This window comes from Tinamus guttatus, unplaced genomic scaffold (assembly GCF_059628265.1).
Source record: "Tinamus guttatus ecotype Peru unplaced genomic scaffold, ASM5962826v1 Tinamus_guttatus_pri_ptg000182l, whole genome shotgun sequence".
In the NCBI taxonomy this organism is placed as follows: Eukaryota; Metazoa; Chordata; class Aves; order Tinamiformes; family Tinamidae; genus Tinamus; species Tinamus guttatus.
In genome coordinates, this window is record NW_028288716.1 from 118,915 (window position 1) to 144,985 (window position 26,071).

The window sequence follows — 26,071 nt, forward strand, 5'->3', positions numbered from 1 at the left end:
CCCAGCTCCATGGTCTGCGCTGGGGCACGGTAAGGTCCCAATGTCCCCCTGTGGGTGACACCAGCCACCCCGGGAGCGGGAGCCGCCGCCACCAACGCTGCCACCGCCCCTTCCGCCTCCAGCGCCCCACGCCTTCCACCGCACCCCCGCGCAGCGGCGCCCAATGGCCGCGCGTTGCCCCTGGCGACGGCTCCGCCAATCGCGCGCGTTGCCTCCAGCGACGACTCCGCCAATGGCGCCGCGGCAGGGGTGGGGCGCAGGCGGTGGCCGTGGCTTTCGCTCCCGGGGTGGCTGGTGTCACCCACAGGGGGACATTGGGACCTTACCGTGCCCCAGCGCAGACCATGGAGCTGGAGCTGCCAGGTAGGAAACCGGGATCCGGGGGTTAGTGAGGGGGGGGTTGGGAGGGGGTTAATAAGGGAGCCCGTTAACGAAGTTGGGGGTAAATGAGGAGGTTAACGAAGGGGCTCGTTAATGGGGAGGGTTAATGGGGGGCTTAACGAAGGGGCTCGTTAACGAAGGGGCTCGTTAATGGGGGGGTTAACGAAGGGGCTCGTTAATGGGTGGGTTAATGGGGGTGTTAATGAAGGGGCTCGTTAAGGCCCCCCCCCCCCCCGTTAACCCCCCCCCGCAGGCCGCGCCCTGGAGCCCGGCCCCGGCGGGAGCAACCGGGGCTGCAGCGGCTCCTGGGGGGCATCAGCGGGGCCCTGGGCAGCGCCGGCTTGAGCCGCGGCCTGCGGAGCTGCCTGGAGCACGTGGGGACAAGGGGGATGACACAGAGGGGCGATGGGGACGTGAGGGGCACATGGGGACATGGCAGAGACACGGGGGACACAGGGATATGGAGGGACGTGGGAGACACGGTGGGGACATGCGGACATGGGGCAGGTGTGGGGGACATGGGGGGAATGGGAGGACATGGGGAGGGGATAGAGGGATGTGGGAGACACAGTGGGACACGGGGGGACATGTTGTATTGGAGATGGAAGTTTCTGTGATCTGTAGAGCCATAAAAATCTCCCGTGAGAAGCAGAGGCCAGACCTTGGGAAAGATGTTTGCCTGCCTAGGCTGGGCGATAAGGAGCAGGGATGCAGCTGCTCAGCCCGGTTCACAGGCAGCCCCCCCCACAAAAACCTGTTGAAGCGACCGCTCGGTTGGGCTTGTAGCCAACTTAACTGCAGACATCCTCCAAACGTCTTTGGAGGCCAAACACCCGGAAAAGAGAAAGAAGAGGAGGAAGGCAGGAGCCTCGAATTGAGGGCTGGGACCCCCAACTGGTATGGGCGCCTGCGCACTCGGCGGGGAAGAGTTGTGCAACTCGAGGCAGAGTTTGTCTGCCCCTCGGGCAGAACCTCCTGGGTCGAACTGACCTTACGTGCCAGGATGCACCAGGCACGGAGAGGACAGTGCGGAGAGAGCGCAGGGGCGGGGGAGAAGAAGCTCCTAACTCTGAGGCCCGCGCTGTCTCTGCAGGAGCCGGTCAGCAACTCTCTCTCTCTGCTCTGCCAGCTCGAGAGGATGTTCGGGTCCAGATCGGCAGGTATCGCCTCATGAGTAGTAATCCAAACTTGACTTCTTTAATGTGCTTTCACCTGAATAAATGCTTGATGTAGTCACCTCGTTCTAGCAGGTTATTGGCGAATCCTGAGCCCATCCGGAACACCCCCACAGAAGACGCCGGGTGGCTCCCTATCCCCATAGGAGAGGCTCAGAGGCCCCCATATCGAAGACCGGGAGGCTCAGAGGCCCAGATAGAGGAGGCCGGGAGGCTCCCAGCTCCCCATATCCGAGTCCAGGAGCCTCAGACACCCCCATATCGGAGGCTAGAAGGCTCCAGGGCCCGCCATAGTGGAGGCCGGGAGGCTCCCAGTCTGCCATAAAGGAGGCCGGAAGGCTGAGAGGCACCCGTAGAGGAGTCCAGGAGGCTCAGAGACCCCATAGAGGAGGCCGGCAGGCTCCCAGTCCTCCATATGGGAGTCCAGGAGGCTCAGAGGCCTCCATATGAGAGGCCAGGTGGCTCAGAGACCCCCATAGAGGAGGCTGGGAGGCTCCCAGCTCCCCATATCCGAGTCCAGGAGATTCAGAGACCCCATATGAGAGGCCAGGAGGTTCCAGGGCCCCCCAGATTGGAGGCCGGGAGGCTCAGAGGCCCTCATAGAGGAGTCCAGGAGGCTCAGAGACCCCATAGAGGAGGCCAGGAGGCTCCCAGTCCCCCATATGGGAGTCCAGGAGGCTCAGAGACTCCTGTATGAGAGGCCAGGAGGCTCCCAGTCCCCCATATCAGAGGCTGGGAGGCTTAGAGGCTCCCCATAGCAGAGGCTCAGAGGCCCCCATATGAGAAGCCAGGAGGCTCCAGGCCCCCCATAGTGCAGGCTGAGAGGCGCCCAGCTCCCCATAGTGGAGGCCAGGAGGCTACAGGGCCCCCCATATCAAAGGCCGGGAGGCTCCCAGCCCCCCAAAGGAGAGGCTGTAGGTCCCCATATCGGAGGCCGGGAAGCCCCAGGCCCCCCATAGCGGAGTCCAGGAGTCTCCAGGCCCCCCACAGAGGAGGCTGAGAGGCTCAGAGGCCCCCATAGAGGAGGCCAGGAGGCTCCCTGTTCCCCATAGCGGAGACCAGGAGGCTCGGAGGCCCCCACAGAGGAGGCCGAGAGGCTCTAGGTTTCTATATCGGAGGCTCCCAGACCCCCATAGCGGAGGCCTGGAGGCTCCCAGTCCCCCATATCAGAGGCCTGGAGGCTTAGAGGCCCCCCATAGGAGAGGCTCAGAGGCCCCATAGAGGAGGCTGAGAGGCTCAGAGGCCCCCATATGAGAAGCCAGGAGGCTCCCAGCTCCCCATAGCGGAGGCCAGGAGGCTTTAGGGCCCCCCATATCGAAGGCCGGGAGGCTCCTAGTACCCCATAGAGAGGCCGGGAGGCTCTGAGGCCCCCATGATATATATTCCATAAACTACTCCGTATCAGGCAGTCATCCAGCTCTTAAAAGCAACTGTTGAAATTCAAGGTTCCCAGGCTTCTTAGTAAAATTACATATCAAATAGATGCAGATTCAGGGCAATGGAGTGTTTTTTTATCTTATCATGTTTTTTTTATCTTGGACAAGAACCAGAAAATGGCTGGCTGGTTTGTGGTATGCTTAGAGGAGGTATATCTGCATGTCTTTGCCCTGTGACAGCTCTTGCATTTTTTCTTTGTCTCTGCACCAGAAAAGAACACTCTAACTGCATTTCAGGCTCTCTTGTGTTTTGGAGGCGGAATCAGGAATTCCTTGAAGCATATGCAGACAACCATTTGGGGAAGAGCTCCATTTACTTATTCTGATTTGTCTCTGTCGTTCTGTAACCTCCACTCCCTGTTAACTACAGCAGTCCAAAAAGTCATGTACTTTTTCCTGTCTCTGAGCAAACAGGGTCTTTTGTGTTCTTCCTTGTGCAGGAGAGGGCCTGTCTACTACAACAGCCTATGTTGAAATCAGAGTTTGTTGTTATTTTTTGAGGGCAAGAGGTTCTTCACTATAAGGTCCTTTGCATCAAAAAATGGGCATTTAGTCAAATACTTAAACCATCTATATGGTGAAGAGCATTAGAAAACAAATGCCTTTATTCGGTCAAGTCTGTGTTCATTAGTGAGCTGAGGGAACTTAAAAATCCACAGGAGTAGCACAGGATAGTGACAAGCATGAGCACATCTGGAGTTTTTTTCATTACCACATAGAAAAAAATCTGTAAGTTAAAATTGGATATCTCTAAAGAGATACAGTGGTTGTATTTTCAGGCTGTAAACACTAAAGGCAGAAGCATAGGGATTTAAAAGATTCCTTGCAGTGTTCTGAATTAACAAGGAAGGAAGATTAAGCCCACTGACACTTCTCAAACCCTGAAAATTGGGTTTTGTGGTGAAAATAATTAAGTCATTCTAGTGACACTGGAAAGAGCTCTTTGAGTATAATATGATGTAGAGATGTGGAAGTGTTCTTGTTTTCAAAGATGAATCTTTGTTAATTAAAGTAGATTTTTAACTTCTCATTTTTTTTAGAGTGAAATGCAACTGCATGAGAAAGACCTGATAAGGCAGCAACATGAGGAGATGTTGAATGAACATAGAGAACTGATTGATGCTTTGACTGCAGAAATCCTCCTAGTGAGGGAAGAAAGCATTACTCTACAGGTACTGAGGTTTATTGAGCCTTCCTTCCTTCCTTTTGTCTACTGCTGGAACTTATTTTGTAGTCTTCTATGAAGACTTTCTAGTCTTATTTCAATTGCTAATGCTTCATGTATTGCTTTTAGTATTTCAGTGGTCAAATGAATTCCTTTATCAGAATCTACAATATCCCAAAGCGTGGTATAGTATCTTTCAATAAGCCTTTTATTACTATTGAGGCTGAAGCCTTCCTGACTGGGAATGCTTTCATCCAACAAAATAATTAGTCAACTATGACTAGCAGATGTTCCTGACCCCTTTCAGGAGCATGTCTTCGAAAGCTGTTCGCGATTTTTGAAATGGCATCCAAGCCCGTGGGTATTGTCATTTTATTTTAGCTTCTATCTTCAATTAGTGTTGTATTCTGCACCTACCAAACATGCCTTCATTATTTGTAAGATTGCTTGAGTCAAACCAATGCTCCCCATGACTGGGAAATTTGTTCTCTAAATAAGGCACCTCTCCGTGTGTCCATCTGTGGAAATTTCTTAGTAGTGATATCAACATGATCTTAGGGAGCAACAGATTTCCCTAAATATACATATATATCCTGTTTCCAATTTCTCTGTAGTCCTAATCATTACCAATTTCTTCTTGGTGAGCAGTGGTTGTAGGGCAGCTTCTTCCACTGCAGCACCAACAAGGTTGTTTCTCATAGTTATATTGCAAGTGATCTGTTGGTGAGCCTTCTGATACAGGATTGCTAACTGCAAAGGTTTTTCCAAAGCCTGTAATGACTCTAAAATCTAGGCCTGGTGAGGCCACATCTGGAGTACTGTATCCAGTTCTGGGCTCCCCAGTACAAGAGGGATGCGGAGCTGCTGGAGAGAGTCCAGTGCAGGGCTACAAGGATGATCAGGGGCCTGGAGCATCTGCCCTGTGAGGAGAGTCTGAGAGCTGGGCCTGTTCAGCCTGGAGAAGAGAAGGTTGAGAGGAGACTTGATCAGTGTATATAAGTACCTCAAGGGAGGCAGTGAGGAGGATGGTGCTGGCCTCTTTTCACTGGTGACCACTGATAGAACTAGAGGAAACAGCCACAAAGTGAAGCATCAGAAGTTCCACAAGAACTTAAGGAAAAATTTCTTAACAGTGAGGGTGACAGAGCACTGTCTGAACTATCTATGCTCTGCAGCAGGCTTTGCTTTGAAAGACTAAGCAAGCTCCTGAGGAGGAAGGCAGGACCCTCAAATGGAGGGCTGGGACCCCCGAGTGCTATGCGCGCCCGTGGACCCTGGGTTGGGGGGAGAGTTCCACAACTGAAAGTGGAGTTTGTCCACCCCTCCGGCCTGCCTCCTGGGTCGTACTGACCCTACGTTACAGGATGCACTGGGCATAGAAAGGACAGCGAGGAGAGAGCAGAATGGAGGAGAAACTCCTAACTCAGAGGCCTATGCTATCTCCGCAGGAGCCGGTCAGCAACCGGCTGATCTGCCTGCTCGAGAGGAGGTTCGGGTCCAGTATCCCGCTAGCAGGTATCACCTCGTGAGTAGTTATCCATACTTTGCTTCTTTTATGTGTTTGCTTTCACCTGAATAAATGCTCGATGTAGACACCTCGTTCTGCATGATTATTGCCGAATCCTGAGCCTACTCAGAACACCTGTTCCAGTGCTCCGTCACCCCCACTGTTAAAACATTTTTCCTTAAGTTCCTGTGGAACTTTTGGTGCTTCAGTTTGTGGCCATTACCTCTAGTTCTGTCCGTAGTCGCCACTGCAAAGAGGCTGCTTTTCAGCCATTCAGACTGCTTTTCTACGGGTTATGGTCCTGATTTTGCCGCTGCCACCACCACAATACCTGCATCTCTACATAATAGCCCAGTGCAATACCTTCATGTCACCCTCATGGTTCCAAAGGAAGGATTACTCTGTTGCATTCTAAATGTGAAACATGACTTATTTCCCAGTGCTCTTCATCCATCTTGTAGGAACTTAACTCTCTTTGAGATACCCCTGTATTAAATATGGGAGAGGTTCAAAAATTAAAAGGCCTGTCACATGGATCACAAAACTTGTTTCCTTAGAAAACTGTGCTGGAAAAAAAATTGAATATTGTCCACCCTTCAAAAAAATGTAAGGAAGATTCAGGAAAGATTAAAGAGCATATTTATAGCTGACAGAAATCTGAAGGAGGCAGCGGATGGCTTGCAAGAGTGTCAAGTCACAGCAAGGGCAAGTTTGAACAAAGCCAGCATTGCTGACCGTTGTCACTGCAGCTTCTCTGGTTGCCATCTTTGCTCCCCTTCCTTGTTACCTCCTTGTTGTTCCTCTCCAAAACAAAACAAAAACAAAAAACCTTTGGAAAAGGGTCTTAGGCCACTTGTAGTGAGCTAAAAGCCTTCAACTCCTTCAGCAAACTGGGAGAGGGCCATGGGAAGTTGTGAGAAGCCAAAAATTATTCTTATCATGCAGCTCTGGAGAAGTGATTTGACCAGGTGATCCTGTGGGGTGACTGGTCCCTCAGGGACTGGGGGACAACAAGACTGGGGGAAGAGATGGGGATCTAAAAGGTGAAACTGGGCAAATCCTGATAAGTTGCAGATGGCAGGACCCTGCATAGGGAGGGAAGCTCCCTGCCAGATGCAAGGGCTATCTGTGATCTGAAAGGCTCTTAAATCCATACTGGTGCCTTCTGATAAGAGCCAGCTTTTGTCTTTGGAAGCAAGGGGCTTGCTGCCGAAGTGTCCAGAGGAGGCTGAGCAGTCTGTGCTATGCAGGATCCCTCATGCAAAGACCAGAGGTTTTCCCCTGGCTTATGATCTTAGGTCAATTTGCAGGTTCAAGGTACTGCACAGAGTTACTGCTTTATCTTCCCCTCGTGTCCTGCTAGCACATTCATCCTGGCTCCCTATGCAGAGAGATGAAGCATTAGGATGAAGCATTGTCCTGATGTGGTCCTGTGTGAGAGGATATCAGGGATCAGGCCAGGCTCTCTCTCTCTCTCTCTCTCCCTCTCTCTCTCTCTCTCTCCCTCTCCCTCTCCCTCTCCCTCTCCCTCTCCCTCCCCCTCTCCCTGCCAGGAGACTCCGGCAGAGTCTTGGGAGAAGAACAGTCCGTGCATTCTTCTGGGCTTCTTTGATGACCATGTTGTCTGGCACTTCCTCTCTGCAACTGCCTTGTTCTTCTCCTTTCTGGTGAGTCCTGCTTCAAGCCTCCCTCACTTTGCTATATACCTTCACCCTTTCTTCCTTCTTGTCGTCCTTTGCCTCATTGTTGGCCCCAGTAACCTAAAAAAGTGCACAAGCTCTTTCCCAAGATCGCCTTTGTGGTGATTCCTGGAAACAGGGCTTGGACCTTCTGCTTTGACTTATTCTTCCCTAGGCCTCTAGGCCACCAGCAAGGGCTGACCACTACCTTGCAATTTCTTCCTCCTCAGGTTCTGCTAACCCTGGATGATGACTTGGACACGGTGAGCAGGGACAAGATCCCAGTTTTCTGAACCCCGAGGGGAGGCAAGGGGTGTCCTGAACTGCTTCCCCAGTCAAAGGTGCCAGGCCACCAATGTCCACTGGGAACAAAACTGCTCCCATGCTTAGCAGCCCTGGGAGAAAAAGAAGCTGGATCCCATGGCAAGCGTGAAGGGATGCTGCAATAACTGAGGCAGGACCAGAAGGAAGGATGGTATTTGCACCTTTCCCATAGCATCTGCTGGAGCATACACCACCTGACAGCTCAAGCTAATGAGAGCCCTCTAGCTTCTGCATCTTCAGTGGGAGTCAGTGAAGAGAGAGGTAACTGGAGGTTTTGTCATTAACTCTGGTGAGTGGGCTCAAGGCACAATGCAGACTCTTCCCCTGTCTGCAGCTGGTGCTTGTACCCTGGGGGCTGCCACCCTCAGAGGGTCTCCTCAGCAAGCTGGGGGAGCGTATAGTTCCTATCCCATGGCCACTCCATGGCACAAAACAACTGCTGGGTGAGCAAAGGACTCCAAGCTGAAATGGCAGTGGGGTATTGTTTTCTTCTTGTTGGAGAGTCTTGTCCTGTGTCTGGAAGGGAACCATGGTAACAAGAGAAACTCATGCCAGGGACAGCAGTGTTCACGAGACATGGTAGACTGAAGTTTCCCACAAGTGCTCTGCAAGACTCACAGCCTCCTGTCTTGGTTACTATAGCCTCTCTTCCTTTTACACATAGAACAACCTCACTTCTTGCCTCTGGCAGCATGGGTGCTTGTCAGCGCAGTGGTTTCCTGTGTAGCACCAGAAGTGCTTCTCTGAGCAGTGTGAGCCACCATGGTGTGGCTCTCTGGCAAACAAGTCACAGCCTTGTTTGTAGTGTAGCTTCTTGGCCCCTGCTGCATGGTCCAGGGAGCTTTGCTAAAAGGGCAAGGTAGAATGAAGAATCCATCCAGCAACCTCAGTCTCTTTCCAGCTCCTGTGTGCTGGCTTTGGGCAAACTTGGCAAACAGGTTCCTGTTCTGGACTGGCCGTGAGGAGGAGGTTTTATGAGGATTGGGGTTGACTTCTGTATCTAAATATCTGGACCAACTTTTTTTCCCCTCTTCAACTTTTCTTCAGCTGAAATAGTTTTTTATTGATTTCTGCATTCCTCCTGAATTCTCAATTATTTGAAAACAAGAATAAGATGTGAAATATTGCAGACATTGCATCTAAAATGTGACCTGCTTTGCTAATTTTGAATTAAAAAGTATTCTTTGAGGTGTGCTGTTCTTATTTTTGTCATTATCTGAGCATTTTTTCTTTGATGCATGTGCCTGCACCCAGTGAAAAGGCTCTGATCCAGTCATGTAACCAGAAGTCTGTGGTCATTTTCTATTCTGAAAAGTCTGTGTTGTCTAGGAAAGTTTTGCACTGCAAACAGAAGGGCTGCTGTAGGAGTCCACATTCTTCATTTCTAGGTTAGTGAAACCCAAATCTATGATAATCTTGGTGTTATAGGACAAGCTGAGATGTGCGGGAGGTGTGACTTGTGGAGCCTGTGGTCTCTGAGTTCCCTCAGAGAGCAGTGGTATATTCAGTGTTAGATGCTGCAAGAATTGTCTTTTCCCTGACTCTGTATTACTAGTTCCACTAGCATTGAGACCTGCTCTATGGTGACTGCTGGGAGCTGCATAAATTGCTGCAGTGTGGCTTGTTGAAGGGCACCAAGTTGCTGTGATGCTGATCTTGCACATTGTTAAGGTGAGCCAGGGAGTGAGCTGGGTAGTACTTCAGGGCCAGGGTTTGGGGTATTGCAGGAGAAGGAGCCGTTTTCCTTGGAAAACAGGCAAGACTTCCTGCCAGAGCCCTCATCACAGGCCTTGCACTAACAAGTCCCTCATTGTAGCAAGTGCCTGGGGAAGCTTAGGTCCAACCCCCACCTGGGCCTTTGGGGTGGGTACAATGTTTTGGGCATGGAAGAGCTTGCAGTGCCAAGGGAAGGATGTTAAATCTTGGGCACTGGGGTTACATGGCAAGTGAGAACATGGTCTGTCACTGACAGCATGTTGAGCACCAGCTTCAGGAAAATGCCAAGCAGAGAGGAGCCACTCCAAGGCAAACCCCTTCCCACTGCTGTGGGACCTAGAGGGAGATGTATTGCTCTTGTCCAAGCTGGGACCTTGTTGGAGGTGAGAGACTATGTTGGAGTGAGAAAGATGCTTGAGGTGGTGCTAATGCCCTGCCTGAGGCCCGAAGATTAGCGTTTCTGTCTCATAGAAACTTCACTAGGCTTGAGCTTACCTGCCCAGTTTCTATGGTGCCCATACATCAGTCAGACCATGCAGTTACTCCTGTGTATCCATCAAATATTTTATACAAATTGAGCAAATCTGGCCAGAGACTGCAGTGCAATTTCTCATGAGAACAAATGTTTCTTCTCTGAGCCCCCTTGAGTAAGAGGTGGAGAGAGGAGGGACAGTGGCTTAAAAACACAAAGGAAACAAACAAAAACCCTCTTGATCTTGCAAACTTAGCAGGTTGCAAAATTGATGAATGGGTATTTTGGGGATGTTTGGGTGCCTCTGGCAGGGTGGCCTGGCCTTGTGCTGAGGCAGCTCTGTATTGTCAGCTTTCCTGTTCTAGCTTGGCTCTGCAAGTGCTCAGCACACAAATGCAAGTGAAGCACGGAGTCTGGCAGGACATCTTTTGTTCTTGTTTTCTGTTAAACTTTGTTCACTGAGGAAACAAGCATTAGACAGTGGTGTGGGGAGGAAAATAGACCAGCAATTGGGATGAATGCCTGTGTTGGAGTATGGGGCTTACGAGGTTGCTATTCAAGGGACAGGCGGCCACTTTTGCTCACAAGGGGCAGGTAGCCTCCTCCCTGCTCTCCTCCACATGCTCATCCTTCTTTCTACAATCTCTAACAGCTCCTGGCAGGGAAGAAAATGGTTCAGTTTTGCATTGTATTTTCTGCCCACTGCCATCCCATTCAGGGAGTTTGTTTCACGGTGGGGCTGAGGAGAACAATAGAAAAAAGCCTGGAGGCCCTGGCTGGAAGTGATGGTTGCCAAACTATCATGTAGTGTGCGTTGGAAACCAGATCTGTGCAGTAGTACCAACCTTAAGCTTTCAGTGGATGGTTGCTAAACACTCATGTTTGCATGTGAAGGCATGAGACAGGCTGGCTGTATGTGTGAGCAGAGCTATGACGATGATGATGTGTTTTCATCTGCATCTGTGGTCTGCACTTCGTGCAGCACTGTGCTGCCCTGTCTTCTGAGTACCTTCCTGAGTAAAAGGCAATGCAGAGCTGTGATCAGGCTAAACTTGCATGGCCAGAAAGCTGGTGCTGAGCCGCTGCCGCTTTCCACCCAGAAGCAACATGACATTGATGTTTTGCTTTACTGTGCTCTTTTCTCCCAGCTCCTGGGCACCAGACCATCGGTCTGCTGACCATCATTCAAGAAAGGGGGGATGGGCAGATAATACTTATATATTCCTTTTTTTCCTTAAATCTAGCTAAAGTTGTTTTTCCTTCCTGGGCAACTCAAGAGACAAAAAGAGCTTTTGTTTAAATAAATAAATCCCCAAAACTCAAAGTTAGGGAAGGTACCAGATTTGTGTTGTTGACAGTGTTATAGCTACCACCAAAACCTCCTTTGGGATAGTAAAAACCCAACCAACCAACGACTGAAAAATAGCCAAGCTGTTGAGGAGCATGTGACATTTCAGTGAGACATGAAGACACAACTTTAGCCATTAAAAGTAGAGTTTTGTGCCCATTGAAACAGTGGTACTGACAAAGAGCAGAGAGGATTGTGAATAAAAATATTGCTAATAAAAAGAGGAACAGGGTACTCCTGAGACTATACAGAGTATTAACAGGGTTTAGGTCAGACTGAGGTAGATTGGTTTGTCTGTCTTCAGGTGAGTGCAGTCAGCTTGAGCCAGTTTCACTCATGAGTTTGTATGTGGTTGCCATCATCTATGTGTTCATGTAGCTACGCTAGGCATTTGTAGGATATGAGAACTCCCAAACACCTGAAGCAACTTTCACATGAGGAAAGTGTAAGAATGGTGAGCATAAACTCACTGCCCTAGAGCTAAGCTGTGGACTCCTGAAATCCTGCCAGCAGCAGTCTTCACCCTCCCTCAGCACCTTTCTATTGTCTACAGGTAAGTGCTGCTGTTTCATCAGATGCCTACACCTTACCCATCATTAAGGGCAACAGCCCATCCCTTAAAAACATTTAAATATCTAGTTTCCTAATTTTCTAATATTTAATATCTAATTTAAATATCTAAATATTGAATGTCATCACACCCATCCCTCCCTTCCCTTTACTATGCTATTTTCATATACCACGGAGAGCAGATTGTACACTATGTGTATATGTATATATGTGTGTCTATATATATTTTTTAAGTCATGTACCACAGAGAGCAGGTATCTGCAATGGGGCAAAAAAACTACACACCTCTGTACACTAAGTAACAAGCTAGCACTGGAACTGTTGGTCTTTGACAACGCTTGGCACTGTGAAGGGTAGTTGAATGGTGCCTTCTGCTAGGTCTCAGGCTGAGCTGGTAAGGGGCATAGGCTGGGTGCAGTAAGATTGCAAGCTTATTTCTACCTTATTTCTACCCTGGAATTCAAAACCAATGTGAGATTCTGTTACCTGGGTTTATCCTTTCTGGACAGCTGATGTTCCTCTCAGTAGGTAGGTCATGTGTTATTTTCAAGATTGCCCTATATAGGCTACATGCATGTTTTTTTTTTTTTTTTTTTTTTGAGTTACATTGAAATAATAAGTGTTTGGCATTGACCTGTGGACGAAGAGGTGCTACTTTTTCATGAATTGAAACATTTGGCCAAAAATCATCCTTTTGTTCTTTCAATCCCAGAAATTAATCATGCCCAGTGTACTCCATGCAGAGCATTATTTCTAATGCAGAGTATTATTTCCATTTCCATTCCCTAACCCCAACCTTAGCCCCTAACCTCTAAACCTAACCATAACCCTGACCCTAAACCTAAACCCTAACCCATCCCCAACCCTAACCCTAAACCAGGGGTCCTCAAACTTTTTAAACAGGGAGCCGGTTCACTGTCCCTCAGACACTGTCAGGGGCCGGACTATAGTTTGGAAAAAAATGAACAAATTCCACACTGCACATATTTTATTTGTAGTAGTGCACAAAAACAGGAAAAAGAATGCAATTTAAAATGAAGAACAATTGTAATAAAAAAAAAAAAACAATAATATTTCAATGTGAACTATGGGCCTGATTTTGGCTGATGAGATGGTCAATGTTAGGTTCCATGTTTGTCACTGCTAGTCGTAGCAAGTGATGCAAGTGTTCATCAGTTAGTCTGGATCTGATTGGAGATTTCAGATGTTTCATTTGGGAAAAAGTCTGCTCACAGACACAGCTGCTGCCAAAGATGCTTGCAATTTCGAGTGCATGGTTCCTGAGATTATGATATGTCTCTGAGGGGAGAGATGCATAGAAATTAGTAAGGCTGCTTGATTTGAATGCATCTTTCAGTGAGTCACAAGTCTGTAGTTTGGCCAATTCCATTTGGTCAATCGGATCAACAGTTTCAATGTCAACAGAAAATGGAAAAGCTGTATGTCCTGTTCATGGAGACAAAGCTCTTTAAACCTAATTTGAAACTCCTTTTGCAACATTTCTAGTACATCCATATATGTTTTGTTTGGGAATGCAACTGCTGTTTTTTCTGCAGACAGGTTTTGAGTTGTGGGGAGATGGCAGAAGTTTTCCTCCTTTACTTGGTTAATGAGCAGGTCTAATTGGACTTGAAATGCTTTCATATGTGAATACATATCACAGATGAGCTTCCCCTTTCCTTGAAGCTGGATGTTGAAATTGTTGAATAGCTCTGTTACATCTGTCAGAAACGCAAGGTGCCATTTCCATTCTGCATCTTTGAGCTCTGGTACTTCTTTGTTTTTAGAAAGCATAAAATCATAAACCCGTGGAAGTAAGTCATAAAATCATTTCAAAACTCTCCCTCGACTCAGCCAATGGACTTCTGTGTGGTACAGAATATCTTCATAGGCAACATTTAGCTCAGACAGAAATTCCTGTAACTGTCTGTGGTTTAGTGCATGAGCTCTAATGAAGTTAACACAAGAAACTACAATTTTGACGACAGAGTCCAGCTTCAGTGATTTACAACACAGTGCATGTTGGTGGATGATGCAGTGTATGGCTATTGGATGTGAATGGTTGCGTTTGTCCATCTCGTTGTTAATGTGTGCAACCACTCCTTTCATGGACCCCACCATGCTAGGAGCACCATCAGTTGTCACCCTGAATAGTTTACCCCAGTCCAACTCCAAATCATTCATAGTTTGGCAAACTTTCTCATAGATATCCTCTCCTGTAGTTGTTCCTTTGATGCTTTTCAGTGCAGCAAGATCCTCTGTGACTTCGAAAGAATCATTTGTCCCACGAATGAAAATTAGAAGTTGTGCAGAATCACAAACATCCTTGCTTTCGTCGAGTGCCAATGAGAAATAGCAAAGTTTTTGTGAGGAGTTTTGCAACTGCAGATTCAATTTTTCCCCCATTTCTTCAATCCTTCGTGTAATTGTAGGTCCTGAAAAACTCACTGTACTAAATAAATCCGCCTTCTCTGGACACATCTCTTGGCAACAGAAAGAAGGCATTCTTTAACAAATTCTCCCTCTATGAATGCTCTGCAAGTGCGCGCTATGAGCTTGGCAACTTGATAGCTTGCTGGAAGTGATGATATATTGAGCTGCTTTTGCTTCACAGAAGTATTTTGCTGAGTTGTCAATCCATGTTTCAGTCTTATTATTTTATCTTTTCTCATTTGTCCAACCAAAGAATCGTATTTATCTTTATGTTGAGTTTTGTAGTGTCGATGCAAATTGTGTTCCTTGAACACAGACACTGAATTCTGGCATATCAGACAAACAGCTCTTTCTTTGTACTCCGTGAAAAAATAACCAGAAGTCCACTTTTCTTGGAATACCCTGCACTCGGTGTCAATTTTTGTTTTTTTTTTTTGACATGATGGTGCACGCGCTTCCCACTGGTGCTGGCTTGCTTGTCCTGCCTGGGAGCTGGAGGGAGGGAGGGAGAGACGGGGGAGCCGCCCAACTCGCTGATGCCACCGCCCCCCTCCTCAGTCTGGCCGCGCAGTCCGGAAAGGGTCGCCAGAAGGGACCGAAGGAGCTTTGCCAGGCCGGGGCTCTGGCGATTCGCCCGAGTTGGCTGGACCTCGCAGTCTAGAGGCTGCCGACTGAGCTTGCCCGGCAGAAGAGATGCCCGCGCCTCTCGCCTGCCGCGCATCGCAGAAGAGGAGGAGGAGGAGGCGAACAGGGCGTCGGCGGCGCGGTTTGTAGCCGAGAGGCGCCCCCTGGCGGGGTCAGGTCGAGGACGAGGCGCTGGTTTCAGCCCAGTCGCGGCGGCTGCTTGCGGGTTGTGGAGGCCGGCGCGCGGATTAAGTGGCAGGAAGTAATCTGCGGCTGCTTGGCTTCCCCCACCAACCCCCGGCGCGGGGGGGCGGCGGGGGGGGGGGGGGGGTTCTGTAAATACAGACGGGCCGGATTGAGGACCCTGGAGGGCTGTATCCGGCCCGTGGGCCGTAGTTTGAGGAGCCCTGGTCTAGACGATCTCTCCAGATCCCTTCCAGCCTTAACCATTCTGTGATTCGGTGATGCTGTGATTCTGTGATTAGTTCTTGTTTTTTGAGATTTTGAATTTCTTGAAGCACTTTACAGGAATGGTTACAATATACCCTACCTATGTGATTGCAAATGCAGAAATTCTCTGGATTTCCTAATGCTTAGCACTTAGGCCGACAAACAGGACATTGGCAAGGAGACAGTGTCATTTGCATGGAAAATACTGTGTAGTGTGCCTGTGTTCTGTAAGGGGAACAGAGGAGGAGCGCAGTTGCAAGGATTAGTCTAATAGGTTGTTTATTTTGCCACCTTATGTCTATACATGTTTTTTGCAGCCTCCTTAAAATTATTTTCCTTCCTCCGTCATTGCAGAGCCTGTAGGATGCACTAGTTTGTGCAAAGATCACAGGAAAGGGCCATGAGAGCCAGAAGCAATATCTTGTCTTTCTCCCTCATGCGTAGTTTAAAGTAATATTGTAGCCCACCATAAAATGAAAACCTAATCTTACGGACTGTTAGTAGTGTTTGCCACACAGTTCTTTTTTAAATTTTTGCTTTCCTAGGCTGAATATGAGGCTGCTCTGACAATTCATAACAATCACGTCATTAGAGGGCTTTTTTCTTTCCTGGGAACAAGCGCACTAAAGGGCATGATATCTGCTTTCTCCTGTCTGTAAGAGATGGAAGATTGTTGGAGTGGGCCGTGCATCTTCCATTTACTTCTGTTGTTAGAACATTTTGGGGAAACATTCTGAACGGGCAAAATGCCCAAAAGACACAGCATTGTAGAGTTCATTTGTGAATCTCACGTCTGTGCTTTAAGGAGCTACAGAGGCAGCACTGGTATTTTGCTAGTCTGTTGATATCTCCTATTCAGGCTGTGTTGGTCTTGGAAAAAATGTGAAGATATGATGTAAAATCTATTTTCTGTGAAGTCATATTACCTGCACAAAGGGTACATGTCAGATGGTATAGTATATGTGTGACAAGATGGTCAAAGTGATGTAGGTATGGAGAGACCTGCTGTGCAAACTGCTGTGCAGACAGCGTGCTGGATGTTGCAGATAACTCTTCTATGCTGTACCGACTTCACGTGGCAGGTAAGGTTCCAGTCAAGGGAAACTTGTTTTATCCTTGCACATTGGGGGAGGATATAAAGATATTTTCAGAGAAGCTTGGTCAGTGTAACAGACTCTTAAAATTCTCCTCTTGAGAAAAGGCATCATTTGGAGCTCATAATAATGTGCCTAGCTTTTCTTCCTCCCACCAGATTTGTTTGTTTTGTTTGTTGTTGTTTTGTTTTTCCTCCTCTGCCCGCACAGTATTGCATCAGTATTTCCTTCAGCACAAGCAACCATGGGTTTCTGGCTTCTCTGGCAGGTTTCACTCCCATTGTTACTGGAGCTGTGGGCATTAATCTATTGTTTTTGCCATATAGCATGGACTGGTTTCTTAAGATGATTAGCAATGCTCTTTATCCTGGGAGAAAGTGAAACTATATTGCACACGGCATTCCTATGGGAAAAGTATTTTTTTCTTCATAGGTGTAAAGCTTGGAAAGAGGTGGGACAATGTTCTCAAGATTACAAAGAAGCATGCTAAAGATCACGTCCTGCTGTTTAATGATGCACATATCTTGATGTCCTTCCTGGGAGCCAAAGACCACCAAACTACTGCTGAACTTTTAACAACTCTCCAGGAACTTGCCAAGTAAGAAGGGGAATTAAGATACTGTATTGAAGAATCTATTTGTTCTTATGACTACAGAGTGTCTTAATGTCTAGAAGGGGTTCTATAGAAATCTCCAGCATTTGTGGTCATGAACGCTGTCTGAGCCTTTGCTGCGTTTTTCCTTTCAGTGGGTTGATTCTAAGCTGTGTGACAGAGAAAGGAAGAATATGTTGCACCTATATAGGACTAAGGACACTCTATGTCTTGCTAGCTGTTTGTGGTGCTTCTTTTTGCTCAGATGTAAAAGGCTGTTCTTTAGTTGGAGTGCATTAATTGGTAATGATATTGTAATAACTCCTATTTTGCACAGGAACTCATGGCTTATTGCCAAAGAACACCTCCATTTGTCCTGCCCCATCCTGCAATCTCACCATCAGCTTTCCTTCACAGCTTTCTGGCTGTAAATTTAGAGAATTTTGGCTTTCCATTATAGGAGTAGGCCCATAAAGGCTGGTGCTGCTTTTCAGCTTGCCAGCTAATAATCAAAGTCACTCGTAGCTTCTTTCCCTCCTCTGCTCTGCTGTTTCCACATCATAAGACTGAAGGAGAACCTGAGCTTGCCTGGTATTATAGTCAGTGACAATCGAAACGGCATGGAAGTTGTGACAATATTTATCAAAATAAAATACCTGCCAGATGAAACCTGAGTATAGTTTTGATTTGCTTAAAGTAGAAAATAGTAAATGTCTTTCATAGCCTCACTGCACATGTCCATAACCTCAGGGATTATTTACAGAAAAGATAGTACTTCAGCCCAGAGCTGCCTGTTGTGTATCTGCTCAGCCCTCTCTAAAGACAGCGGGACACTTTAGTTTGAAGTAGTTTAAAGCATGATAAGGCTTCTGTTTTTTTTTTTTTTTTTCTTGAGGAAAGAGTCTATGACTCTCCTCAGACTAGGCCTTTTGAAAAGCTAACTAATCAGGTTGAGTTAGGAATCTGTATGTTAAAAGCTCAAATAAATCTAGTAATCTTGTGTGCTTGTTTTGAAGACTAGAAATGCTCCTTTGGTTTTAATTCCGAGGTCAGTGTAGTCCTTTGTGAATCACTATTTCAGAGAATTGCAAGAGAAAGTCAAGTCAGCCTTCCATGGATGTGCATTTTCTGGGAGTTGAAACGTATGCCTAAAGGAAGAATTCCTTCACTTTAAGTGTCTGTCAGCAGTGTTTTAAAATGCACATGTACTGAGCAGCTTACAGCGTTTCAGAAGGTTCTATTTAGTGAGGAACAATAAATACAGAGGGAGGAGCCTGTGCAGGGCAAGAGTCTGTACAACCAAATCGGTGGAGGGCAGATCTCTAAAGAGTTTGATTTATTTATTTTTTTTAAATACTGCTATGAGCTTTCTTAGAAAGGTGATGTGAGTAGAAAGCATGCACATGAATGTGCACCTTTTTTTTTGGAATAAACTTCACTCTGTGGAATTTGGTGAGGTGCTGTGTAGCCTGCTTAAGGAGCATGATCTTCAGCTGCTGTTATGAGCACTCAAAAGAGAAGCCAGAGACTAAGGTTAGTCCTCTGGCTCCTTAATGCTAAATGTTTTCTGGAAAAAGTGCCAAAAGAAATGAGAAATGTGCTCATTTGGTACCTGCCATAGACCACTGCGCAGTGTGTTCTCAGAGATAGCTCTGTAGCCTGGGAGAGCAAGCCCTCCTCTGCCTCCAGTGCTGCTCCACCGCCTTTGGAAGCAAAGTGGCATTTTGGAGGCCTTGGCACTGTCAGCTCCTGTTGCAGCCGTGAAAAGACACACTTTCACATTGGCTGTGCAGGTAGTGCCTATGGACTAAAGAGCTGAAATTTGGTTACTTGAGTATTTTTTGTGTGTTTGTTTTGTTTGTGTTAGTGTTTTTAGAATGGAGAAAGAAGGATCGCTTGTGTTGACATTGTCTTCTCCAGGCTTGTTGCGTTTTTGCTCCTCCGAGATGGGTGAGGATACAAATATTAAAAAGCAGAGGAAAAAGAAAACAATAATTTAAGCCCTAGGTGAAATTGCTTGGCTGTTTGTGGACCTCCGAGCACTCTGCCTGAGAGTAGTCATGTCTGGAAATGGAGCAGATTTGGAGAGCTATGATTCATTTCACAGTTTAGAGCCAGAGTACAAGACTGACATGTGCATGTGTGAGCAGATGTTTTGCGAGGTTCCTGCTCAGAGTTTTCTGCAAGAACTTGGCAGCCACTTTGAAGACAGATGCAGGCAGAGAACTAGCAAGAAGGTGCTCTGGTGAGAAGCCTAGGATAGCAACCTGTGCAGAATTGCTGGCTAGAGAGAAGAGCCTGTAGGCAGAGGCTAGAGAGAAAAACTTTCCACTTGTTGTAGCCCAAAGAGCATATTGTGAAGGCAGGAGGCCTTGGCCCTTTGCCTTTAGCAGTACGGGGAGAATGGGTGAGACTTCCTGATTGCTCACAAAAAGAATAAAATCACCACAGAAAATTAGTTATGTCAGCAAAGTACTTGAAACCTCATCCGCTGTAGGCTAAAAGCGGTCCTCTGCAGACAGGGACAGACTGGCACTGAAAGTACACTTATTTATTTAATAATTTATTTATTTTTAACTGGAGTTTAATCACGTTCTTGTTCTGCAGAACCCATGGTGAAGAACACGAGCTTTCCCTGGCTCCAGGTTTGGGGCTGCCACTGTGCCAGGCTCTGGTGGTGTTTGAAAATGGAAATTGTGACAAAGCTGTACCCAATCCATTACCAGCTAATCCAAACAGGAGGGAGTAATGCTCAGGTAAAGAGATCAGTGAAAGGCTTTTTAGCACAACTTAATCCTCCTCCAGTAGCCTGTGCTATTAAAAGCAATCGTTTCTTGGAAAGGGAAAACTGAAGTGTGGTTGTGATCAAATTCTCTTTGCAAAGGTTACTAGCAGTATTAACTATTTAATTTGTTTTGTGGATGAGTTTCCTCTGGAGCCTTCAAAACTTGCTGAACAAACCATTGTAATCAGCAGTATTTACTTATTTTTATTATTTTTACTTTTTTTCCCCTCTTATTTTATCCAGAGAGATGTTTTTGGCTGTTACTGATCCATGCTGCTTTAAATTGTAAATCACAAGCCAAGCAAAACCTTGCTAAGTGAGTATTCTTCCTGTTAAATACTTCTGTAAAATGGCATTGGTTTTAATTGGAAGAAGTGGCCAGTATACCTAGGCACTAAATTAAAGCTGAAATTATATGCACTCTTCCAATTTTTAACGTAAGCAGGATAAAAAGTACGGGATCTCCCAGTATCTCAGAACCTGGACAAATGCTCTGTGTTTGTTCCATAGCACTAGATTTTTTTCAGTGGTTCTGGCTTCATTGTGCCTGTTGATCAGTTTAACTAATGGATTGCTCAACTTGTGTGCACTGCTGAAAATGATGATAACATGTCTGCTGTATTGGGAAATAGGTTCCTGAGTCAGGTGAGCTTGCACCAGGACAAATGAGAAGAGTTGCTCAGTGACCCATAATGAATTCTGAGAAAACGTGTCCTCTAAGTCTGCCTGTGTGCTTTAATGATTGGATGCTTAGGGCAACATGAGGCCTTGCTTGGTCTCTTGCTAAGGTCTCTGCGGTGTGTAAAGATCAGGTGAAGGAACCAAAGTAATTCTTTGGTCTCTTTGTGCCCCAAGGGCTTGCCTTGAGTCTCAGTGCTGAAAAGGAAACTCTTCTGCCTTTACTTAAGGCAAAGGCCAATGGCTTTTTCCTCCTGCTTCTCCTTCCTGCTGCTGCACTGCTCCCTTTCCTAAGCACGACCCATCCTGTCTCAGGTAAAGAAACTCTGCACCTCTAGCGGAGGTGCCAGGTGCTCTTCCCTTCCTCTTACAGTGAAAGAGCTGGGGATCTTCTGGAAAAAACAATCATGTGCTCATGACTGTCCTCTCTCCTCTCTCCTATCTTGTGTCTCTTTTCTCAGGTACCTCCTGAGAGAACGTGATCCCATGAGAGCAAATTGACCAATGACTGAGCGGCTCATCGGGAAGGCAGCAGCTGTTCATTCAGTGGCCTAGATCTTTCCAGTGTTCTTTAGTGAAGCGGCAGCGAGCTTTCCAATCAACATTTGTGTGTGGGGACAGGCTACCCTATAAAGCACGCTGGAGCATTTTGGTAGGTAAGTGTCCCAGGAGTTGGAGACCTCACAGTGATTTTATTTTGATTTTTGTTTTAATAGAATAAGAGCAGTTGATCTTTGAGGAGGTTGTAATTTAGCTTCTTTCACAAGGGAATAAGCTCCTCAGCTGAGAATACACAGCTCTTGGAAGCATCCTGAGTTAGTGCTTTTCCTGGTAATTTTCCTTGCAAGCTTCCTTGTCACCTAATGATGAAGGTGCTTGTAGGAAATGGAGTTAAGAGTGGCCAGAAAGATTACTGTAACAATGCCTGCAATTCAGTTGGGTGTTGGCCCACTTTTGCTGCATTGTTAGTTAATGTATTAAATACTGAGTATACTCTTGGGGTTGTTCAGATAGAGTTTTTAAGCATGGCTACTAGGATGTAAGGGGCCAAAGACAATACAAGCATGAACCAAGGCTTCCTTGCCATGCCTCCAGCCTGCTTGGCTGGGGTGTTCTCCTTAGGCAGTGGTATTTCTGAACGCTGGCTTGCACTGGGGGCTCTGTGTGTTTCCCAGCTTCTGGAGAGCTGGTCCTTTCTCTGATTGCAGCAGCAGCAAATCACTCCATGGTAGCAAAGGGTACTCACAGCCCATCTCAGAGCCTGCACCTTAGGGTACTTCAGTCCTTCCCTGTAGCCTCTTGAGTCCTCCAGGCAGAGGTTGTTCCCCCTTCTTCAAGTGCACCACTGCTTTGTGTACATTTCTGGATGCGGTCATGCTTTGGCCCAGAGTGTGCTATAGTTCCGGGAGCCTTTTAACTCTTGATTTTTAATCAGTGCATTTATAATGATGATTTTGCACTGTTTACTCATGGTTGTAACACGTTTCCTAGGGAATCAAAGTCAAAGATGATGATCCTTGTTTTTTCCAAAGTGAAGGAATCACAGAATGGTTAAGGGTGAAAGGGACCTCTAGGGATCATCTAGTCCAATCATCTAGTCCAATCCCCCTACTGCAGCAGGGACAGCTAGAGCAAGTGGCACAGGGTGGCATCCAGACGGGTTTAGAAGATCTCCAGAGAAGGAGACTCCACAAGCTCTCTGGGCAGCTTGTTCCAGGGCTCTGTGACCCTCACAGGAAAGCAGTTCTTCCTCACATGGAGGTGGAACTTCCTGTGTTTCAACTTACATCTGTTACCCCTTGTCCTGTCACCGGCCGCCACGGAGAAGAGCTTGGCCCCATCCTCCCTACAATCACCCCTCAGGTACTTGAACATGTTAATCAAACGTCCTCTCAGCCTTCTCTTCTCCAGACTAAAAAGGCGCAGCTCGCTTAGTCTTTCCTCATACGACAGATGCTCCAGTCCCTTAATCATCTTTGTGTGTCTCCGCTGGACCCTCTCTAGAAGCTCCATGTCCCTCTTGTAGTGGGGAGCCCAGAACTGCACACAGTACTCCAGGTGCGGCCTCACCAGAGCTGAGCAGAGGGGCAGGTTCCCCTCCCTCAACCTGCTGCCAACGCACCTCCTCATTCAGACCAGGATGCCATTGGCTTTCTTGTCCACGAGGGCACATTGCTGACTCACAGTTAACTTGTCGTCAAGCAGGGCTCCCAAATCCCTCTCTGCGGTGCTGCTTTCCAGCAGGTCAACCCCTAATCTGTCCTGGTGCCTGGGGTTATTCCTCCCCAGGTGCAGGATCCTGCACTTATCCTTGTTGAACCTCATGAGGTTCCTCTCTGCCCAACTCTCCATCCTGTCTAGGTCTCTCTGAATGGCAGCACAGTCCTTGGACGTGTCAGCCACTCCACCCAGTTTGGTGTCATCTGCAAGCTTGCTGAGGGTGCACTCTGTGCCCTCACCCAAGTTATTGGTGAACAAGTTGAAGAGCACTGGGCCCAGTACTGACCACTGGGGCTATCAGGATTGTCAGACACGACTTCCCCTTGGTGAATCCATGCTGACTACTCCTGGACAACTTCTTTTCCTTGACTTACCTCATACCTCCTCCTCTTGAGTTTTTTGAAGACTGCAGTGACGATGGCTTTCTTCCAGTCCTCTGGCACCTTCCCGGCTCTCTATGTCCTCTCAAGGATGATAGAGAGCTACTGAACAATGACCCCTGCCAGTTCCTTCAGCATTCTTGAGTGCACCCCATCTGGCCCATAGATATATGGGTATCCAGTTTGCCTAAACCCAAGTAATCCGTGCCCTTAATCTTCTAGAATGACAGCTTACCTTCTGTAAACCGGATTGAAAATGCAAAATGCTGGCAGAGAGATGCTACTTGGTAAGACTTGTCACTTTATTGCTGCTTTGCTTATCACATTGCTGTGGGCTCTGACCTCAGCCTGGGTGAGGAGCACCTCTTCTTGCCCAGGGCAGCTTGTGCTGCAGACAACCCATCACCCACAGCCTCTAGGCCATCACCCACAGCCTCTAGCTTCTTTCCTGTGCAGTGCTCATGGGTGTCCGAGCCTCCCCGGCTTGCCTTCATGACAGCTGGAGCACTGAGATGTCCAGACAGGACACGGGCCTGCCAGGACATGGGCCACGCATTCACCTGACTAACGCCGGGGAGCCAGTGGAGCTGGGCTGGTGTGCATACCTTGAGTGCAAAGTGGCCATACCGTATTAGCAGCCAAGGAAGCAACCCTTCTGCCCTTCTCTTTCCCAGAAATGAGCATGAAGGGGCACTACACCCCAGGGGCCAAGGTGTAGCAGGCTTTTGTTGCCTACTATAACTCCCCTTGGATTGTACGCTATAGGCACCATAGGCTTCATGTAGCTTGAGTCAGCATTGAGCAGATGCTGCACATCAGTCTGAGGCTCATGCCCATAGTTCAGTCTACCTTGCAGCATGTTCTGAGTCTCAGTTCCACGCTCCTTAGTGTTCGTTACTAGCCCCTTAGCCTCCTCTGGGGTGTTGCACTCAGGTCACTGGCCTACAGGCTTCTGCATGAACAGTTAGAGGTTGTTGTTTCATTCCCTATAATTCTTTTACTTTGCAGAGCAACCTCAGTGCTGTACCTGCTCTTCCTCAGCTTAGTGAGATGCTGATGGTGAGCCTCTGCTTTTGTGTTGATGGAAAGAACTTCAAAAGCTTGACAGGAGAATTACATCTAGTCAGTGGCACACTGGGCATAACTGCAGCTGGAGAATGTTTTGGCTCTTTTTGGCACAAATTGGCCAAGGGAACCATGCACCTGCAAAATGCTCAGAAAGCACAGAAGAATCCCCAAACACCCTGCCCACAACCATTTAATTTTCAACGTTATATTCTTGGCTTCCAAAACTATAGCTATTCCAAAAACTGTCCACCTGGAGAAATTCTTAACAGCAAACATACCTGAAAACCCTGTGACCCTTTTAGTTGAGGTATCCATTTTTCTCATGTACTTTCCTTTGGCCCTCTGGACCCTGAAAAAAAGACAAGACAGATAGATACAATGAAAGAGAAGATTATTGAACTGCCAGACAGTGACCCTTTGACAAAGGGTTTTTTTCTGGTCCTATTACACAGTGTCAGTCACTTGGGAGCTTTAACCATGGCTAATGCTTTTCTCCAACTCATTGGTCAGTATGGATTAAGTGATATCCATTGTTTAGTAGTAATAATAATAATGTTTCAGAAGGGGACCACTTTCAGAGAGAACAGAAACCAGCAAGCATGAAACCACACCGAGTTTTTTGCTGATGGCCTGTCTCTTTCTCCTGGCTATTAATTATAACTGTAACTGAGCTCAGTTCTCCTTGTATTATATGGCTTGTCTTATGGCTATCAGGCTTCGCCAAGTGGCTGCTAACATCCACAGTCTCTGTTGTTAAGAACGTGTTCGTTCTGCAAAGCCTCTAAGTCTTCTTTTCCTCAGCTCTGGGTAGTCTTTCCAAACCAGTTTGAAAACATGGCATGGTTAACTTGGTTAACTGTTCTGAAGTGAAGTGGGATAGAGCAACGGTGAATGCTGATGAGATGAGGGCGATGCACTGTAAGCTTGTCAAACTCAAAGGCAGGAAGCAGTATAAGCTTTTAGAAGCTGATGCAATTGCAGTCAGGTTGAGAAGGACCAAAACTAAAAAGAAAGCTCTTGTTTTTCTAAAAGATCTCATCATTGGCCCAGTAGTTTTCACACTTCCATTAAATCATGCCTGCTGCAGTGAGAACAGCTGTGGTTTTTGCTACAACCAATGTATTCATGATCAGTTCTCTGCCAGAGTTTCCAGTGTAGATAAGGTAGCACATATTTACATGTGGGTGAATGACGGCTTTTGCCTTTGCTCCATAATGACATTCAACCAAACTTTCTTTCTGATAGCTACTCCAAAATCATTGGTTTGCCTCAGATGAGGCAAGTACATGCTAAAGATACAGAGAAAAAATGTTTCTCTCCTCACAGCTTGGTAAATTCATATATGATCAGTAAAAGCCACTGTCTTCACAACTCTGGCAGTGACACCCAAGAGAAAGGTGGCTATGCTGGCACTTGGATAAGGACTGCCAAGGAACATGTTTCCAAGGACCCACACCACACAAAGAGCCATCTGTTGCCAGAAAAGCACACTGCCTTGGTGGCACTCATGCCTGCATTGTAGATGAGAGGTAGAACTTGAACCACAGCATCAAGAGCTAGTGAAGACTACAGGCTTATCAACTCCTGATTCCACTTGGTCTCTTAAACAAAGACAGAGGGGATTCACAGCACTTTTGCAACTGGTGCTACCCATGTCCAACATGTACTTTACAGACTCTACACTAGACGGAAGGTTTATGAGAATAAAGAACTGAGATATTCACACACTGCAACAGCCATGTCGTCAAAGCAGAGCTGCTCTTCTGAAGCAAGGAAAACAATCTCTGCCTCATAGATGCTGTTTTTTAAGTGGATTGTGTCTAGCATTGCCACTTCTAGATACAGTTATCATCCCTTTTTCTATCAAAAAACACTCACTTGACAAGAAGAGAGATGGTTTTCTTAGGTCAGCAAGCCAATTAATCAACAGATGCAAAATACCAGACACAATGTGGAAAAAATGCTTTTCTAACT

At 47.0% G+C, this 26,071-nt stretch overlaps 2 long non-coding RNA genes and 1 pseudogene across 3 annotated transcripts in view; all 3 read left to right on the forward strand.

Annotated features, from left to right (window-relative positions):
* Positions 1–232: 232 nt before the first annotated feature.
* Positions 233–26,071, forward strand: part of LOC148594935 (spindle and centriole-associated protein 1-like) — a 39,896-nt pseudogene continuing 14,057 nt past the window's right edge. Inside the window, exons 1-3 of the transcript XR_015913286.1 lie at positions 233–249; positions 635–755; positions 4,033–4,164. The product of XR_015913286.1 is annotated as a spindle and centriole-associated protein 1-like (transcript). The remainder of the gene's footprint in view (positions 250–634; positions 756–4,032; positions 4,165–26,071) is intronic.
* LOC148594936 (uncharacterized) lies at positions 7,277–7,627 on the forward strand. The gene is made up of 2 exons (XR_015913291.1): positions 7,277–7,331; positions 7,574–7,627. It is a non-coding gene; the product is annotated as an uncharacterized LOC148594936 (long non-coding RNA).
* Positions 16,799–19,673, forward strand: LOC148594937 (uncharacterized). Its single transcript, XR_015913292.1, has 2 exons — positions 16,799–16,972; positions 19,574–19,673. It is a non-coding gene; the product is annotated as an uncharacterized LOC148594937 (long non-coding RNA).